The sequence below is a fragment of the Schistocerca serialis genome, chromosome 3, assembly GCF_023864345.2.
Source record: "Schistocerca serialis cubense isolate TAMUIC-IGC-003099 chromosome 3, iqSchSeri2.2, whole genome shotgun sequence".
NCBI lineage: Eukaryota > Metazoa > Arthropoda > Insecta > Orthoptera > Acrididae > Schistocerca > Schistocerca serialis.
Genome location: NC_064640.1, coordinates 692,488,903 through 692,503,910, shown reverse-complemented (window position 1 = coordinate 692,503,910; position 15,008 = coordinate 692,488,903).

Here is a 15,008-nt window from a genome sequence, read left to right as displayed (position 1 = left end):
GGTAAGAGCCGAGATGACTGGAAAACGGTCGTCTAATCAAATGAGACCCGATTTAATTGGTAAGAGTTTATGGTAGGGCTCGAGTGTGTTGCAGATGCCAAGAGGCCTTGGACCCGAGTTGTCAACAACGCACTGTGCAACCTGGTGTTGGCTCCATAACCATGTGGGCTGTGTTTACAAGGAATGGACTGATTGGAGCTTGTTTTTTTTTTTTTTTTTTTTTTTTGCTACTTGGAAGTCATTTACAGCCATTTATGGACCTCTTGTTCCCAAAACCATGGATTTTTTATGGATGAATGCGCCATGGCACCAGACCACAATTGTTCGAGATTGGTTTGAAGAACATTCTGAGCAGTTGGAGCGAATGATTTGGTAACGCAGGTCACCCGACATGAATCCCATCGGACATTTATAGAACATAATCGAGAGGTCAGTTACAAACAAAATCATTCACCGGTAACACTTTCCCAGTTATGGAGGCTATAGAGGCCACATGGGTCAATATTTCTACAAGGGACTTCCAACACCTTGGAACTGCAATCGTCTCACACAAAGATATTGAGCACACAAACATAGAGCTCCCTGAACTGGAAAAAACCGAGGCCACGTCCGTCAGAGTCAAGTTCAACGGAGCCTTCAGGCTACACTGATATCGATATACAACAGTTCTGAAGGCATTTCAACACGCGATATCGGCAGACTACTCAACAATTCACCACGAGTAATAGTCTCTGGAGATAAGAACACAAAACACCCAGAATGGAATTCACGCATACGAAATCACAACGGCAAAAAACTATACGAACTTTCACTAGGTAGAAACTACATTACACTAACGCCGTCTGAACCGACGCACATTCCCTATCAGAGGGGACACAGGCCAGACGTGTTAAACATGGCCCTCATCAAGAGCATTACATCGACACTCAACGTTGCCGTTGAAAACGATCTGCCCTCAAACCACCAACCTGTAATACTATACATTTGAGGAAACACTGCAGCATATGGAACAACGCAGGATGTTGGACATTGTTCAAGGAAACGCTCGATAGCCACATCCCACCCATACACGAAATTAACGAAACAGCACAAATTGACGAGGCAGTAGAGACCCTCACTAACGCCGTCCAGGACGCAATGGCGGGCACCATACCTGATCGCGCCTCACAACAACACAGTGCGGCCATGCACCAGGAAATCCTGGGCCTAATCTCAATGAGGAATCGCCTCAGGAGACAATGGCACCGTACCAGGCGTCAGTACTTCAAACGGCACATTAATAAGCTGCAGGGCATCATACGCCACAAAATACAAACACATAGAACACAACATTGGAACCAAAAACTCGAAGGGCTGAACACCGCGCGACCTGGCGTGTGGCAACTAGCCCGACACTTCAGCAGGGAGAAAATGTACACCCCAACGCTTCAAGGGCCTGACGGACCTGCATACTCAGCAGAAGAGAAAACAGATCTAATGGCCAGCACACTCGCAGCATCATTCACACCGAACCTGATACCAACGGATCCAGTGTTCACACTTGCTACTGACCAGGAGGTTACACGCATTTTAGCCCAACCATCGCGCGACGGCATTCGACATGCTAGTACAGCCGAAGTCTCCTGGGCTATAATACATTCGGCTGCTAGGAAAGCCCCTGGTCGTGATGGCATTCAAAACCGTGTCCTCCAGGAGTTCATGGATAAAGCCACTGAATACCTAACACACATAACGAATGCCATACTAAAACACCAACACTTCCCCGCCTTTTGGAAGACGGCCAACGTCCTGATGTTCAGGAAGCCGGGGAAAGACCACAGCCTCCCACAAAATTACCGACCCATCAGTCTTCTGAACTTGCTCAGCAAGATTGCTGAGAAGGTGATTCTCAAACGCATCACTAGACACTGCATAACAAATGACATCCTGAGACCGGAGCAATTCGGCTTCAGGAACCACCACTCCATAACACAACTGTTACGTGTCGTTGAACATGTAACACATGGCTTCAACACAAACAAAGGGCGGTATTACTGGACATCGAAGAGGATTTCGACCGTTTATGGCACAACGGCCTCATTCGCAAACTCAACGACGCGGGATTCCCTGACGGGCTGGTGCGTCTCATACACTCATACCTCACAGACAGGAGTTTCAACACTGACGTGCAGGGAAAACAACCAACACGACACAGTACACACGCGAGAGTACCCCAGGGAAGCATCCTAGGGCCCCTACTGTTTAACCTCTATATAAACGATCTCCCAATCACACACAACAGAACGATGGCAATCTACGCGGACGACACAACCATCCTCGCGCAAGATTGGAAACCATCAAACATTATGTCACACTTACAGACCACATTCAAAGTGTCTGAGCCTTGGTTGGAGAAATGGCGTGTTAGAGTAAACGTCGACAAGTGTGAAGCCGTTCTGTTCACTAGAAGACCGAAGCAACTACGCAAACACCGATACTGCAGACCAATAACTCTACATGCACGCCCAATACGTTTCCGCGAGAAAGTCAAATACCACGGTGTCTGGCTGGACCGAAAATTATTCTGGGAGGACCACATACAACGCGTGACCAACCGAGCAAGCGCGAGGCTCAAACAGCTCTACCCTATGCTCAACAGGCGTAGCACACTGTACAGAAGGCTGTCGAGGTCCATGTACACGCCATTTATTCGACCCCTGATGACGTACGCAGCTCCTGTCTGGGGATACGCTGCGCCCAAACGCCTGCGCCGTCTGTAGATCATACAAAACAAAGTACTCAAAATCATAAGCAATGCTCCACGGTACACACGCATCGCGGACGCTCACCGGGAACACCAACTTGAGACTCTCACGGAGGTAATCAACAAACTCACCACAAGACTATACAGAAACTCCAGACATTCGCAGAACCCGTTTATTCTGAATCTGGGGAACTACGACTACAACCATAGATGGAAACATGAAAGACCAAAAGACACACTTGTAAGGACCTAACATCTATGACCAAGTACACGCAAATACAACGGTACAGGTGAGCCCCTGCTAATCAGACACCATTACTGGTTATCCAGCTGGAACACACTTGCCGAATAATTGGCACCACTTAGGGAAGCCGTACCGAACACTACATGGAGACAAGTTCCACACACACCCCACACAGTGAGATGATCTATGGCCGATCTCCCACTACTATATAACGATCTTGATTGTTCCAGGAATGCAGCGGCTGCAGCAAACTCGGATACATCACCATCGCTTGCCACGGTAATGACGCATGATACCCATACTAACAAACCCAACCTTGTATGAACTATCGCAGCTAGTAAGCCACTACTGCTCTTACTACCCATCACACTGTCGCAGAGGTTTTTTTCCCACGGCACGAGCCTTGGCACTTTTTTTCCCTCTGCTCTTCAAATTGCTACCCTCATTCGCGTTTCGTCCACTATCTATCACCTGATGGACCGTGTTAATGCGTAGCCTTACCCAGACGCACGGATAACATCACATCCCAGCATCCTGTGATCCACCTATTAGATAACTAACATGTTGACGGAGGTGACAGTAGAACTTTTGGTTTGGTCACCACGTTGGTGCGGGCGTGGAGGGGCCCCATCTCTATGTTCAACAACTTGTCGCGTCCATGACACGTCGATTATCTGCACAAAACATGGCTAAGGGAGGTCCTACCCTATATCAGGATGCATCCCGTGTCGCTGTCACTTCATTATATTCTACATCAAAAACAGAGAGGTTTAATTTTATTAGAATTTTTACTACTACTTGAAATTATCAATAACTGGAACTGCGGTAACTAGATGGAATGTCGTTGACCCTCCTATTCCTGACAAGAACTATAATGCCGTGTTCTAGAGAGTCAGAGGCAAATCGGGCAGATGATAAGTCTGAGAATTCCCGCCATAGTTGGTTCATTCCTAATTGTAGACCTTGTTTGTTGTAAGAGATCAAAACATCAATTCAGTTTAACTACGTGAATGGCAGGCTGGGTAAACGCTACTTTATTAATTAGTACATATTCACAACTGGCAGCTCATTTCCGGTTGTAAAACAAACGTTTGACAACTAATAGATTTGTTTGACTATGTATGATGGTCTGGAAAAAATCATAAGTGCCTGTACTCAGTATACTAAGAAAGTGCAGCGGAGTGTGCGCTGATATGAAAATTCTCATTCTGGAAACATCCCCCAGGCTCTGGCTAAGGCAGGTCTCCGCAATATCCTTTCTTCCAGGAGTGCTAGTTCTGCAAGGTTCGCAGGAGAGCTCCTGTGAAGTTTGGAAGATAGCAGACGAGGTACTGCAAGAACTGAAGCTGTCAGGACGGGTTGTGAGTCGTGCTTGGGTAACTCGGATGGTAGAGCATTTGCCTGCGAGACGCAAAGGTCCCGAGTTCGAGTCTCGGTCCGGCACACAGTTTTAATCTGCCCGGAAGTTTCATATCAGTGCACACTCCGCTGCAAAGTGAAAATCTCATTCTGGTTCTGTACTCACTCTACAATGTTTATGGGTAAGTATGTTACTCAATATCCACATATAATTTTGATTTTTAATTTAAATAGTACACTCGTTTATGGCGTCTAGGCACTGCCCAGATCCCACTAGTGCTGCGGCACCTCGGTTCTAGCCAGACAGTGTTAAATGAGGTGGACGACAAATTTGAGCACTTCTTAGCGTTGCTGACTAGTTTTTGATGATGATTATTTCTTCCAGCGACCAGAATCCATCGTGATTCAGCTCTTAATGGCATCGTTCCCATTTAGCTGTATAAGCAGTTGTTGATCACCAACACGAAGTTGTAGGTTGGCAAATAATTTAAAACGATTCACAGGTATTTCTCACTAGCAGTCTGACAGGAAATGGATTTTTCCGCTATGCATATTAGTTGGTCTGCAGGGGTCAGAAGTGGAATACACATTACGATAAAAAATGTGTGTTTGTACTTTTGGCTCCTTGCAGTACATAAACAACAACGTTGCTGGCTCTCTTCAAAAGACTGTCACACAACGTGATCGTTCGTTGACCGTAGCAGAATGTTTTTGGATAAGTACGTAAACTACTAAATATGACTATTAGATCGTTATCGTACTTTGATAAGATGTAATTACACTAACTGAAAATATAAAGTACCAACCCATGAAACACCAGATTTATCAGTGTTTATTGTGATATTCATAGCATAATGCGTATTAAAGGGTTACAATTTCATTCCATTCGGAATTGATGTCTATCATCTACATCACTGGTAGGCACGAAAACAATACTGTATTTGTTGTGGTACGGAAACAAGCAGCTCTCAATGTCATATTGTGGAACATTTTGCCATGCCTGACACACATGTTGTGTTGGTTCATCAGGATTGCTGGGTTTATAATGGTAAGAAAGTATATATATTCTCATTGCATCCCAGATATCGTCATTGAGTGACAAATCGGGGGACCGAAGAGTCCAGTGAAGGATCCATACATTCCACAAATCATTGTTGGACTGAATGAACTGCAGCTATTAAAAATTCACAAGTGCTAGTTTTGAGGATATCTGTGTGGGGTTATGGATCTCTGTGGGGCTAAGATAAATTATTTTATACTTTTTAATCCGTTTTAAAAACGTTTTATATTAAAAATATTTTTATTTATATAGTTATTTTCTGCTTATTAGTCTAGTGTGTGTGTGAAATTTGTCATTCGAATTCGAACATTTTGCTGAGATTTCAGCAGCAGTTTATTTTCACCTGCCTCCTACGATGTATACCTAGCGAAAAGACCCCGAGGGTATGAATTAAAGATATTCGAAATCACTCAAAGGCTTACCAACTATCGTTCTCTCCACAATACATTCGCGACTGGAACGAAGAAAGGTATGATTAGCACTGGTACACAAAGTTCCCACTGACACACACCAGACAAGAAAGCAAATTAATATTGCATTGTTATCCATTTTTTGAGTAATTATGAAAGCTTTGAGTCTCTAGCTTTTCGTGAAGTTAGTTTAAAATCAGTTGCAGAATTTTTACCGAACACACAAACAGACAACATAGCGACGTAATAAAAACGTGTAAAAATGAATATTAGTGGCGAAGAAGTGCAAAAGAATAATCGAAATAAAGACAGTCTGCACGAAAGAAACGTATTTGCACGTCAGTGAAATCAGAATCAGCTGTCGCACAACATGCAGTACTATGTTGCTCCACCCCGTACATTGTAACATTCTTCAATTCTCCTCGAATTGCTGTCTGCAAGATATTGAGACGTTGCTGGAGCCTGTTCCACTCTTAGACTGCGGCCCTCCTAAGGCGATCCATTGTGTGAGAAGGGTTTTTACGACGACGCCTTGCAGGGTGCCACTGTCTCAAGCATGCTCAATCGGGTCCACTTCAGCAGATACCGCAGACCATTCCAGTCATTTGATTACTGGTAATTTGGAAATTTGTGGTAAGATATTATGGGACTAAAGTGCTGAGGTCATCGGTCTCTAAGCTTACAGACAACTTGATCTGACTTAAACTAACTTCCACAACGACAACACACACACCCATACCAGAGGGAGGACTCGAACCTCCAACGCAGGGAGCCGCGCGGACCGTGACAAGGCGCCTTAGACCGCGCGATTTGATTCCTGTCTCCACTACCATGGTGTTTATGAGTTGGGATCAGTGGGCTCGCGCATTGTCGTCTTTAAAGAAAAATTCATTTGTAAATGTTGACCGTAGGACTGGACAATTGGTAGGTGGATCCTGTCCTGTTACCGAACAACCTTAAAATTATCCTCGATAGCGAAGAGACGTGTCCGACATCCGTTAGCAAACCTGGCCCCGAATTTAATTGACTCATGTCCCTGTAAATTGAATTCACTAACACGGTTCGCGTTCCTGTGTCGTGTATTGGGACGTAGCCGCCTCCACACTTTTCTACATCACTACGCGCCAGGCAGATCTTGCATTCGTTGTTGGAGACAACATGATGCCGCTGATCCGGGTCTCCTGACGGGTGTCCGCATATCCATCTTCTTAATACTCCACTTGCTCGGGAATAATCGAAATAACGATCGTCTGTACGAAAGAAACGTATTTGCACGTCAGTGAAATCAGAATCAGCTGTCGCACAACATGCAGTACTATGCTGCTCCACTCCGTAAATTATAACATTCTTCGATTCTTCTCGACTTGCTGTCTACAAGATATTGAGACACTGTTGCTGGAGCCTGTTCCACTCTTAGACTGCGGCCCTTTTGAGGCCATCCATTGTGTGAGGAGGGTTTCTGCGACGACGCCTTGCACGGTGCCACTGTCCCAAGCATGCTCATCCGGGTCCACTTCAGCGGATACCGCAGACCATTCCTGTCATTGGATCAACGTTTGAATGCTATCCTGCGGTATGTACCATTTTGTTGGGCAACTTCCATTCTGATACTATTTATTGGCGTTAAGTGACAATGGGTAACTGCCTAAGGACCCTTCAAGACGAGCTGAAAGACGGAACAGGATACGCTAGTTGTAATGAATCGTTCACAGTTGAAGACACAGCGCTTCTTATTGAATATCACTGACAAGGGGAGGCCACGACGTTGGGATCGCGGATTTACTTCAAACATTATACGCCTTTAGTAGACCATTAAAACAATATAGCGTGCAAGTAATAAGTTGCACTACTCTGGCAATTCCGACAAAATCCCAAGAGAAGTTTTAGGCGTGTATTATGTGGCTGATGTTTCTGTGCTTAGGGGCCAGATGTTAGAGTTCGTAGCGGTCAAATGCTTATCGGTAGAGTTTGTAAGACTGACGTGTATAACACGACAGATAGACTCCCGTTTAAACTTAATTATTAATCTATTTTTTTAATCACAGGTCATATTCTTTAATTCTTATGGCATTTGAGACGCAATATAATTTGAGAAACCACGTATATTTGCATGAAGTTTCAGTGAATTTCGTGTTATTTGACTACTTGCTATCTGTCGCTTGCACCTTGTCCCGCGGTTACTAAGGGCCACGGTTAATCGGATTTGGCATGTTAATGGTAAAGGAGTGGCCGGATGCCCTTCCTGCCGCCATCCTGTACCCTGTAGGACAGAATCAGTGGATCCCAACTGTTTGTGTCTAGTGTAAATCGTGATATAGTGCGAATGTGTTTTCAAATGTCTGCGACGCGTGTAACTGAGGCAGAACGTGGGGACCAGCCCGGTATTCACCTAGTGGGATGTGGAAAACCGCCTAAAACCACATCCAGGCTGGCTGGCACACCGGCCCTCGTCGCTAATCCGCCGGGCGGATTCGATCCGGGGCCGGCGCGCCTATCCGAGTCCAGGAAGCAGCGCGTTAGCGCTCTCGGCCACCCTGGAGGGTTCATTTAACTAATTACTATTTTTAATTAAATTTAATTATTGGAACAAACATATTTATAGCTATAGAAAACTGAACGAAGAAACACATAGGGTATTCCTGAAAATGTATGCCAATTGTGCTTTGCGAAATCCGTTATACATGCAGTCTGGTAAAGTACCCGGAACTACTTTGCACCTCGACGCTTCAAGCTGCAGATACAGACGCAGGCCCCATTTAGTGGTTAACCTGCGTAACGGTGAGACGTTGCTAATGCAGCAATAACGGACAGTGTAGGTGCAAATTTTTTGATTATCACAGAATTTACACTTGTACTGTTCTTCCACTGCTGCATATAATGAATGTCGTGACGATTCAGAACATAATGTACTTACAAAACGTCTGTTAAAAGCTGTGTTCGTGTACTGTGGAACTCTTCTTCAAGAAGCGGACCTTATTGATACAGAGCAATCACCGACGATTTCTGCAGACGCAATGGCGATTGGAGAAGTACTTTATCGTTCTATTGTCGAAATGTTAGGAGAAAAGAGACTTATTATTGACGAGGGGCTCGTTCATTCCGACAAAGTAGATGAAGAAGGTCTACTTAGTGAAGCTGACGATATTTCCGACAGTGAGGATTTTGAACCAGCCGAACAGAAGGGAAAAGCCGAATACATTCAGTTGGAGACGAAAATAAAAGTTGTAACACTGGCAAAGGAACACCCCACGTGGAACTTACAAACTCTCCAGAGAAAAGTATCTCGAAGTTTAAAAAGAAAGGACCATTTGAAGAGATGAGAAGCAAACGTAAAACGTGGAGGATCAGCGACTGATAAATATGCACTAATTGAATCATAAACTATTGACCGCATGGTGGAAGCTCGCAAAAATCGTCAGAAAATAAATTATATTTTTGTCAACTTTCCATCTAATGTTTTTTATCTTCATCAACCGCATTTTAACAACAAATTAATACAATGACATGAAACTTTTATTTTACGTTTCAGGCAACAATAAGGATTTTACAGCAATGGAATTTAACTGCTGCAGGCCAGTTTCAGTCCTAGAACTTCATGTTCAAAGCATCACTTTCGTTGGCTAAAAAATTCGAACAATGGCACAGAATTCGGTAGAGTAAGAAAAAAATGGCTCTGAGCACTATGAGACTTAACATCTGGGGTCATCAGTCCCCTAGAACTTAGAACTACTTAAACCTAACTAACCTAAGGACATCACACACATCCATGCCCGAGGCAGGATTCGAACCTGCGACCGTAGCGGTCGCGCGGTTCCAGACTAAAGCGCCTTTAACCGCGTGGCCACACTGGCCGGCGGTAGAGGAAGATGACGACATACGTAACAGGGAATCTATGAGTTGGGAAGAAACACTGGAAGCCGCAAGAAAGTTTCAACTGGAGATAAAGCATTTATTCCTAATTTCGACAAAAAAAAATGTGATTGATACGGACTATACAGGTTCCCAGTGCCAGTCAACCTACGACAGAACTCTCGCTGAAAGAAATTCAAAAATTATTTTTTCAAATAGTTGTAAGCGCATCTGAGGTCAGTAGTCCCCTAGACTTAGAACTACTTAAGCCTAATTAACCTAAAGACATCACACACATCCATGCCCGAGGCAGGATTCGACCCTGCGACCGTAGCAGCAGCGCGGTTTCGGACTGAAGCGCCTAGAACCGCTCGGTCACATCGGCCGGCAATTGTTTGTTTCAAGGCGCAATATGAGCAAGATAACGTACCCATACACAGCGCAGTACACGATGACAATGTCTGGTGAATTATTACCGCAAGATGCCACATGAAAGTTTGGACCAAAAGTTTAATATAGGTACTGTTGAGAAATTAACGGCAGACTTTCCAAACGTCGTTGTAACTTGTTCGAAGTCTGGGAAGCTTTACCACACAGGTCTGCAGTTCGTTTTTAATCAGCGCTGTGCTTCCTTACGTGTGGCGGAGTCAAAGGGTCAAACTAATCCCGATTTATATGATGACATGTTTATCGATGTCGCAGCCCTTCCAACTTGTACAGTTAGAGTCATTCCCCCAAAATGTATTCTGTTTTGCCAACCATGCGACGTTTATTTCCATCGGCAAGTAAAAAACTTTACCAAGCACCTTCAGAACTGTTCATTTCTGATTGACAACGAACGAGAAATTGCTTCTCTTGAAGATACTACTACAATCCATTCCATCGTACCTCACCAACTGTCAGAAACTATATTTGCCAAAATGTTGCGTTACTTATAGATTGCCTACAAACTATCGGAATAAAGAGAAATTTTTCAGAATGTCTATAAGGTATTCTTTCCCTTAGAAACTCTGAATATACCCTGTAAATGCGGGAAAACTGCATTAATTCGGTGTGGTAGATGCCGTCCCTATTTGTGTTTTCCATGTCTGTATGAAAAACACCATCCAGCAACGTGTGATGTTGAGAGCACATCCGATAAGTAATTGTGCATTACTCTTGTGGTCTGGCACATTGTGACTTACTGTATTACTGATTGTGAATAACGTCTTTCAAATCATTATTTATCGAGATTTGAGTTAGGCTTTCCAAGCCTGTCCGCATCCTTAAAAATTTAAATGAAAATAGTAATTAGTCAAATAGCATATCAAATTCACTAAAGCTTAATGAAAATGTACATGTTTTTTTTTTTTCATTATATTACCTCTCAAAATTCATGTAAATTAAATGATGTGACGAGTGAAGAAAAATATAGGTTCAACAATTAGTGTTAGTGGGATGCGAACCGTCCCATGCCCACGACGCTGAACACTTAACCACCACGAACTCTAATAACCGCTACCTGCGCGCAGATACATAAGTCACTCAAAAGACGCCTAAAACTTCTCTTGCGATTTCCTCGGAATTCCCACAGTGGTGCACCTTACTATTTGCACATTATGTTGTTTTAATGGCCTAATAAAGGCGTACGAAGTTTGAAGTAAATCAGTGATTCCAACGTCGTGGCCTCCCCTTGCACATGTTTTCTTATACTTTTACTACACATGGGATTGAACGAAGTGATGGCGTGTGTCAAAACATTTTTAAGAAACACGAGGTACCTATGTTATGAGGATAGTGCAAAACATTTTTGAACCGTTTGTATAGTATTACAACTGATAAATGACTTATTATCAACTGAAAATTAAATCGGAAAGTTGCGTTTTGAATGGCTCTGAGCACTATGGGACTTAACATCTGAGGTCATGAGTCCCCTAGAACTTAGAAGTACTTAAACCTAATTAACCTAAGGACATCACACACATCCATGCCCGAGGCAGGATTCGAACCTGCGACCGTAGCGGTCGCGCGGTTCCAAAGTGAACGGTCTAGGACCGCTCGACCACACCGGCCGGCTGCGTTTTGAATAAGAATATGACTGAGGAGTAATACAGCGTTGATCCATGAGTTTCAACTTTCTGATTCTATTCTGTGTTCACGTATATTAAAGACTTTCTGAGATAATTCATAACAAACGAAAACACGTCCGTCATATATACAAATGAACGTAATTTCACAAACATTACGTGTTATCTTCCCATCAGTAGCAGTACATGTTCATTCCGGAATTGAAATTATGAGTGGATAATATATTACATTATATTATTTATGTATAGCATCGTACTCTCCTTTGTGTTAAACGAAATGCCTGTGTGCAGTATACTATGGCTTAGAGCAAAGATAAATATTATCAGTCATATCATCTGTGTTAATTTATTTCACGTCTCTGTATAATTTTTAATAAGCAGTCTAAAGTTTATGTATTATCTCCCACAGAGTAGCATGGCAAGCTGATTGACGCTCTCTTCCTTAACCATACTTTTAAATATAAAATACTGATTTTGTGCTTTCTGTTCGCAGGTCGTCTACCAGATCTCCTCGAGCACGGGCACTGGTGAGTGAAATATCAGAGATCATTTACACAGATATAGCTATAGTTCTTTTGAATCAATAGAAATTAACAAAGTTCTTCCTCGTCATACAACATAGTGTAGTATAATATACATTTCCTACATCAAAATGTAATCGTATTAGGTACTATATCCTTAGGAATATCTGTTGTATAGTCACCTCTAGCTTGTTCAGGTTGTCAACAATGGGTATCGCTGCTCAGGAATCCGCACTGAGGCCTGTTAAGGAACTCCCTGGTCTCTAGTATCCACCAAGCGGCGGTTGTTTATATACTGGTGGATCTTTAGCACATTGCACATTACGGGGACACTGCTGAAACTACTGGCATATATGCAGCCCTTCCTTGGTTTTAGAACGGGATAAAAATTTCCTCCTTCCAGATACTGGGAAATTTTGTTCTCTAATGGTAAAGCAACAGCATGAACAAGCCAAAGGTCAAGAAGAGCTGCAGATACAGGGTTTGGACAAAATTATGGAAACATGATGGGAAACGCATGCTTGAATACAAATGCTAGGCAAACCCACAGGTTGCGCTACTGTATTTGACAATGAATATCATTTGTACAATGCCCTCAATACACTGCAAATGTCAACCGTGTCGTAACAGTGTAGTCGTGAGTGCATTATGTCGGAGCAAAGTGAATACGAACGTTGCCAAATTGTTGGTGCTCCTACGGTCGGTGCTTTTAAAGTAGACGAAATGTCAAGTGTTTCAAGAGTAACCGTATCGAAGATTTATACCTCGTACGTGGAAAGCGGAAAAATATAATCCGTTAAGTCACAATGCGGACGGAAGTGTGTGTGTGGAGCGATCGTGACTGACGGTCATTGAAGAGGATTGTGACGAACGACAGCTGCAAAAGACTGCAGAACTGAACGTCACACTCTTGAACGCTGTCAGCACCAAAGCAACAAAACGGGAGCTCCATAAGCTGGAAATTGGAGGGCTAATTGGAATTCTAAACCCACTCATCAGTGAAGGGAATGCTCATACTAAGAAACCGTCCTGGCGAAGCCATAAAATTTCTTCAGTTCCTCGGACGAGTCTTTTTGCATATTGTTTCTAATTCCTGGCAGAGTTTACATCCAAAGTGTGAAACACTGCGGTGAATCGGTGATGATCTGGGCAGCTATATGGTGATATTCCATGGACCCCACAGCTACTCTGAGCGCTCGCATTACTGCCAAGGATTGCGTGATCATTTTGGCTCATCAGGTCCATCCCGTGGTACGAGGCCTATTCAGAAAGTAAGGTCCTATCGGTCACCTAATGGAAACCACAGTGAAAAGCAAAAATGTTTTATTTGAAACAGTTTGCCACGCCTTCCAGCTACTTCTCTAAATAGTCACCGCCCCGACATAGAGATCAGTCGTAGCGTTTTACCAACTTTCCAATACCCTCGTCATAGAAGGCAGCAGCCCCTGCTTTCCGCCATTTCTCTACGCTGGTCTGCAGTTCGTTGTCGATACCAAAATGCCAGCCAGCGGTTCATGTGAACAGAGATTAGCAACAGAGGGAGCCAAGTCCGGAGTGTATGGTAAATGATCAAATAATTCCCACTGAAAACGGTGCAGGGCGTCCTTATCGCCCCTGTGGTGTGCGGCAGGGAATTGTCATGAAAAAGGAAATGCATACCAGGTAGGTTACGTGGGGTTGTATGAAATCACGCAAAACCACACAGCGCGCACCCATACTTGGAAGGAGACACTACTGTTCCAGGCATATTTACTTGCTCACTGTGTGCTCAGAGTTGACAAGAGCGACGTGATGCGATCGGCAGGCATCCCAGAGAAACTGCCCAACACATCTGTGCGAAGCTTCATCGGATTTTCACTGTCGTTTCCGTTCCGTGACCTATCGGAGCTTACTTTCCGAATAGCGCCTCTACCATGTTTGTTCCCCAGTCGTGACACATTGTTCCAAGACGCCAGGGCCCCAGTTCACACAGCTCGTATCGTAGATAACTGTTCTTGTGAGCAGAAGGATGAATTGTCTCTCTGGGCGTCACAGTCGGTAGATCTCTAGTCTCCTTTGGAGATAAAGGCAAGTAATCGCAATCCATCTCCGTCATCGTTACAGGATTTTGACACTATTTTGCAGGAAGAATGGTATAAGGTTGCTTTAAAAATCACCCGGGATCTGTACCTATCCGGTGCTTTGAATGCCAACGGTTTTCCTACATCGCATTAGGCACGGTAATGTGTTGTGTTTTTCGTTCTTCCGTGTACTTGTCCAACGCCTGTCGCTAGACAAATCTATGGCGAGTTTGACCTCCAAGTCAAAAGGAGGTGCAGAGCCGACAAAATGAGTACTCTGAACGGAAAGGAAGAGAGGCGAAAAATGCTGCCCCTCGAAAAGACATAGACATTAAACCGGCTAGGTCGAGAACTTACTTGAGCCTATAATTTTTCAAATGGCTCCATAAAGGATGAAAATGAGGAACTACTGATCACAAATTATGAACAAGCTGCGTACTGGGTTGCATACTTCAAGGAAATCATGAAAAAGCCCAATCCCGTTTAATTCTTATAACTTCTAAAATAAGCCACAAATGCAAGAGATAATTCTAAAAACAGGTTATGTCACAGAAGCACAGATGTGCACAAGAATCACGACACTTGAAAACAATAAAACAGCTGGACTGTAAGAAAAGTTATCCGAAATTCTGAAACATGGTGGCCCGGCCTTAATTAACCACCGTACTAAGCAGTAAAATATCTGCTGGCAAAAAA